The 6391-nt window shown below is 34.8% G+C and overlaps 1 protein-coding gene across 2 annotated transcripts in view; it reads left to right on the forward strand.

Moving 5' to 3' along the window:
• Window positions 1–6391, forward strand: part of GALNTL6 (polypeptide N-acetylgalactosaminyltransferase like 6) — a 425327-nt gene that overhangs the window by 86049 nt on the left and 332887 nt on the right. The gene's annotated exons all lie outside the window — the stretch shown is intronic.

A 6391-nucleotide genomic window follows, 5' to 3' on the forward strand; every position in this document is an offset into this window, starting at 1 on the left:
AAAAAGGGGAGATTCTGTTTGCTATCCCTTGTAAGGGCTCAGAACATTTTGCTAAATGAGCGTAAGGGAGTACATTGTAATGCTGAAAATCGTTGTAGGAAGACAAACTGTGTGTCTTTAATTAGTTCCTCTGTTAGTGAACTACTAATGTAGAAAATAAGGAAAGAAGATCTATTTCACTAACATAAGCATAACACTTATGTCTGAAGACATTTTCATAAAGGCTGGCTATTTTCAGTTCTTAGGAAATGCTACTTGCAGGAAAAATGGCCACTCTCTTTGTAATCAGGCATATTTGAAGACCGATGAAATATTTTTTTTTAAAATGGAAGCAAAAACTTGCCATAAAGTCACAGTTTTAAATCCACTACACTGAACCTTGTTCCATTTTATTCAACCTTTTCTCACATCCCATTGACCTATAATGAGATTATCTTCTCAAAAAGAATTTTGAGTGGTCTCTGCTTTCTCTGCTGGCTCCTGAAGGCTTGTTTGCACCCAGCAAATAATTCTAAGGTTTCAATTTCTTCCCCTTTTTTGCCCACATGAAGCAAAAAACCTGTTCATGTACCCCTGCTTGTGTCAAAGTTTAAAAGGAAGAAAATATTTTGCTTGCATCTCTTCCTGTTCTGAATTTTCTTGCGTTTCTTCTTTCCAGAGCTATTCTTTTTATCAACTTATTTCTGATTTTAAAATTTCCTGGACATGCTGTAACAACAGAAGACGTTTATTTTTATAAAAGAAAACCTAGAATTACATATGCTACAGATGGAATGCCTGATTTAAAACCTAGTCTAATTCAAACATCTTGGTTTAGCAAACCTTAATATCAAATGAAGTCCAAAGTAGAGACAGGTGCTAACTAACCATTTATCTGCTCAAACACAGTGGATAAACTGGAAAAAAATTACAAGATACTTCTGAACAAATGGAGACCCAAGTAAAACACTGGACTTCATCAGAGCGTTAATAATCACTTGATAAGAGAAATGAAACTTTCTGCCTTTCAGCAAAAAATACCAGAGAAATCAATAAGAAAGTAATTGTGGTCAAAATGAACTCTGTAGAAAATAAGCTTCCTATGCATTTGTCTGTGGCTTAGGGTTTTTTCATTGGTTTTGGTTTTGGTTTGTTTTTTTTAACTGTGTCCCCATTGTGTTTTTTCAGACCTAAATTTATCCCTACTTTGAAAAATACTGTTTTTTTAAATCTGTGGCCTAGACAGTCCCATTTCTTCTGAACATATAATGTTTCCTGCATGATGGTGGGGGTCAAAGGTTTGTCTTTTGCACATTAATCACTGGTAAAACAACAGAATGGATCTTGTAATTTCTGTTTGGTTCTTGAGTATACAGTAGTAAAACACATAACCAAAAATGTGGTAGTCTAGATTCTCCATACAGCCTTTGCCAATTTTCTAGTATTAGTGTTAAAAATATGAATTATAATTTTCTGCCTTCCCTGATGCTCATGACCACCAACATGGTGGTAAAATGATGAGCTTTTTACTGAGATCGGCTGAGATAACTGCTTCAGTCAGCTGTGGACAGCTCACTTCTTTTAGTGGTTGGGGTTGTTTTTTGATTTGGTTTGGGTTTTTTTAATTGACTCTGTAAATGAAAAAAGGACGACTGCTGGTAAATTGTTAGATACTCATTCAGAAAGGCTCATTGGAAGCTCGTATCTTTCTGGCAATATTCTCATTAGTATAGAATTTGTTAAGAAAAAGGCAGAGACTGTTTATTTATTTATTCCTACTGTGTTAGGAAATGCAATAATTGCATATCTCAACCTAAAGTTTAAATCCAGATCTTACACTGAAAGAAGGTGAAGCAGTTACACTACTTTCTGCACTGCTGGTGGTAATGGGAATTGTGCTGTCAACAAACTAAGGACAGATAGCAGTACTTAGGTGTGAAAACAAGCTGTCATTTCTCTAGGTCTTTATTTAGTGCATAATCACAGAAGGTCTGTTGTAAGGAGATTACAGAACTCTGTAAATGAAGCTAGAGAACATGTGAAAAAAATTGCCATCTCTACACCAACTGTTAAAGGAAGTTTAAGGTGTCTTGTATAATTTTCAAAAAATGAAGTGAACATAAGGAAGTCATAAGAAAGATTATTCAGTCAATTGGTGTAAGATTTGCTGGAAAAAATGATTGGACTACTAATTCACCTGCAGGTTAATTTTGTAGACTACATCCTATGCAAAAGATTGATCTACCTTACCAATTTTTAAAAAATAAACTGCCTCAAGAAGCATGCATGAGTAATACAAAATGATATAGCGAAACTCTGAAATTATTTTTATTATTACAGAGGTTACTACAGCAGTAGTACCCAAGTGCACTGTATGGAATTGACTCATGATGGTAATTAACAAATGTAGCAACTAAGTGTGTGGCCATCAATCATCCTAAAGAATTAAAGAAAAATCAATTAACAATTTAATTAAAAGTCATTTGATGACCTCAGTTATTCTGTTTAAATAAGATCATAAATTCACTTCCCAGTTTAGAATTTAAACCAATTATTTAATTAAAATGCCAATGAAATATTGACCTGGTGAAGCCTTTATCTAGGTGTTTTAAATATAGATTATCAAATTATCTTAACAGCTTCATATCCCATGAGATATGAACGGTAGTGTTCCTTTTATTTTATAAAATATTTTTACTGATGGTGAATTATTATGCTATAATGCAGACAACTTTTCTGGAAGAAGGGTGCTTAGGCTATTTTTGTCTGTCCCACAAATTTTTAACTGTTATCTGAAGGCTCTTTTTCTTTAACTCACCTCGAGTTCATGTGCATTTTCTTTCTCTTTTTTCTGGTGAGAAGGCACACTGGAAGTGAATTTAACTATTTTTTGTCAATTCTTTTCCAAATGTCTGCTGCTGTGGGTTGTGTCCCTTCCTTATTTACAAGAGGAATCTCAGTACTTGATTGAGTTCTGTGTCTCGTCTGTGGGAATTTCTGTTTTCCTAGATTCAGATTTTAAATCTGAAAGATGCTGTTTAGTCATCTAGGTTGTTTTTTAAAGGCAAATAAATTAATTTTAAATAGAATATTATACTGTTTAAAAATACAAATTAGTTAACTAGTGTGGGGTTATTTTTGATTGGTGTTTAACTTAATTTTTTTTTTTAAGATTTTTGAGCTGTAGACTTCCCTCTTGCACTTCCATCTGCCCCTATTTTTTACGAGTAAAGGTCAAAAAAAATACCTAATGTAGAAAGAAGCATTAAAACTTTGAATGCTTTCATGCCTTGAGGGAAGAAAATGGAGGAGAAAAATACAGTCTATAAAACAAATCTGCACATCAGTCCTGTCCTGCCACTGATGTACTTAAGATATTGGGGGACCTAATATGAAATAAGAAATTACCACCCTCCCTACCTCTGCATTCTGCCCTGGCCACATCTGTGGTAATGAACATGTGTTTCCCCACTGCTGAAGGACAGGTTCCTGATAACAGAAGGTTATCAGCATTATCACCAGTTGTCCTGGATGAGAAGAGAGGAACTTGATCTAATTCATTTCCTAGGTGTCACTCGGTGCTGGGACAAGCACAAAAGTGTCAAGCAGAAGTGCAGCATCCAAGCTAACAGCAGCTAGTTAACAGTGGGTCTTTGCCTCTGTAAAATATATTGCAAAACTTGATCTTCATGCGTTTCTCTTGAGTCAATTTTCAGTTCATCTTCCTTTGTATGCATATGTTGAGATATTTCTAACAGGCTCTGCTCATCAATATACATGGGGGTGGGAAATAGAACTTGGGCTCATGATCATCTACATTTTAAGTGTCCCTTTATGCCAGTGAGACCAGTTTGAAGGTTCTGTTTTTCGCAGTGGTCACCAGTAGGATATTGGAGGACATGGACTCGGTGTAACACTTAGTAAATTGCTTGGAAAAATCACTGAATCAGTAACACACATAGATCATCAAGCTCAGTGCCCCATCTTCCCCTGTGCCTCTTGAAGGTGACAGAAGTATGCAGTCTTACTGCACAGCTCCTGTGTGTACAGGCACTCAGTCCCTGCCCATCATTCCACACGCAGCAGGTTTTAAGTAGAATGAAGGCAGTTTACACCATGTCATTTTTACAACTCCCTTCACTGACACAAGTACCAAGTTTTATTTTATTTTTTTGAGATATATATTACAAAACAAGCTTGAACTATTTTTATAAAGCTCTAAGGGCTCCAACTGATATCTATGAGGACTTGCACTGGAAAATTAATACTTTGAACATTGTGTTTTTCTTATATGGAAGTTTTTCATTAAACTGACTTTTGCGTTTAGACTGTTAAAAACGGAGAAGATTCATAATGTGGTATCTTAGTCACTGACCTATTGAAGGTCACATTAAATATTTTTTGTGAACAAATAGAAACATTACTGAATGAGTGTCCTGGTCTTTGGAGACTAGGAGCCTCCATCCTTCAGTCCATGAAAGCGAATTTAACATTCATACCTCTCCTTTCTTATGTTGCATTTGCATACAAAAATCCAACAGGTATCAAAATGTGCAGCCAGAGAGTTAATGTGTTGTTTTTTTTCTTTTAACCGAAGTCAATAGGAGTGTAAAATTTTTAGCTGAATTATAAATGGTCTATGTGGACACAGTACGCTCAGTGGTTGTATTACAGAGTATCTTAAGTTACCTATGTAATCATACATTTGGTACTTCAGATCAGTTGCTATTACATCTGGATGTCCTAACTAAATCTTGTTACTTGTTAATATAGTTTTAATGTACAAAAATACACTTGAAATGTGATTAAATTGGTTGTCATGTGCTTTGGAACATTTTACATCCACTTGTCTGTCAATACATCTTATGGATGTGCTCACCTTTGAGCACTTTTAAACATCTTGTTTCTTTTAAGCAATCATAGTCAACTGTTACTTGTCCATTTTTATTTCACTTGTAGACCTTTATATTGCACCTTGTCATTATGTGCTGCTTTACAATTTATTTTATAACACTCAACTATAAGACAAGGACTGTATCTTTCAGGTTTTTTGCACTAATCGAAAATGATGTACTGCCTGATTTAATAGACCAGGTCATGAGCCAGGCTTGGTTCTGCTAGTTGGAGTTTATTTTTACTGCTGTAAAATATGCATTTATTCCCTTTTTTTTCCCCCTGCCTCTAAATGTGATGATTTTGTGATTCCTCATTTTAATTTTGACTGAAATGTTAAGTTTAAAGCTCATCTTACTATAAGAATACAAACTCAGTTGTTCTTTTATGATTTTTTACGTCAAGGCTATCTTGCTCTTGGATGATTGAAATGCAATTTTTAATTTTTTTTCTTTCTTTCTAGATCTTGTTGATCTAAGTTGTTTAAATAAATGACTGCAGTTGACTAAAGATACCTTTTTACAGTGTTATGTGTGATTTTTATGGTGGTGATTTGCTGGTTGTTTCTATTGTTTCACTCAGTTGTAAATACATTTTACTTGGTTCTGTTAGTTTTACATTAACTCTTGCAAAGTGAGTTCTCACAGACACTGGGAAGTGCATTAGGTTCTAGCAGAGGCATCAACAGCACTAAAGACTGCAACCCACCAGTTCTGCTGGCAAGCAACAGTTCTGTACCAGTTTCTCTGCCATCCAGACCCATAACAGATTTGTAAGCCAAACAAAACAATAGTTCATCCTTGGAAGAATGCAAATTCCTTTCTGCTGTGTGTCAGTTGCCCTAAATTAAATAGACAAAGATGAATTTGTGCAAATTATCCTAAGGCTGTGCATCCATAAGTACCAGGCTCTATGGCATATTGATGACCAGGATATGAAGCCCTGCCTCTATTTCCTGCTTTACCCCCTCCTATTCTGAGGCTCTTTGTGTATTATACTGCTCAAAATGTCATAAAAAATTTCCCCAAAAAGCTTAGTTTTTCCAAATGCAGTTGTAAATCCTCTTTTATCCCTAAATTGCTTGAATTTTGGGATGATTTTTGCTGTCTATAACTGTTGTACTGAAGATCTTTTCCTCACAGTTTCCTGAGATTGTGAAAGTAATGTGTTCTCTTCTAAACCATGTCCAAACATAGAGTTTAAACTTTTAGGTTTCCACAGATCACAGTTTTTTTAGGTTTTGGGTGGTTTTTGGTTTTGGTTCTGTTTTGTTGTTGCTGTTTGTTCAGTTTTTAAATTTTTTTTTAAAGAAATGTCAAGAAATTATAAATTTATTTAGCAAATTAAGTTTTAGAACTGTAGTTTTTTCCTAACATTGGGTGATTGTAGGAATCAGAGACTAACAGAAAAAACTCTATTACATCCCTTGGAAATAAGAGTTCTCTCTATTTTAGTAATTTTCTATGCCATTTCCTTACTTACGAATCTTTTCCTTCACTTCTGATGGAGTCTGCATGTA

Source organism: Parus major, chromosome 4 (genome assembly GCF_001522545.3).
Source record: "Parus major isolate Abel chromosome 4, Parus_major1.1, whole genome shotgun sequence".
In the NCBI taxonomy this organism is placed as follows: domain Eukaryota; kingdom Metazoa; phylum Chordata; class Aves; order Passeriformes; family Paridae; genus Parus; species Parus major.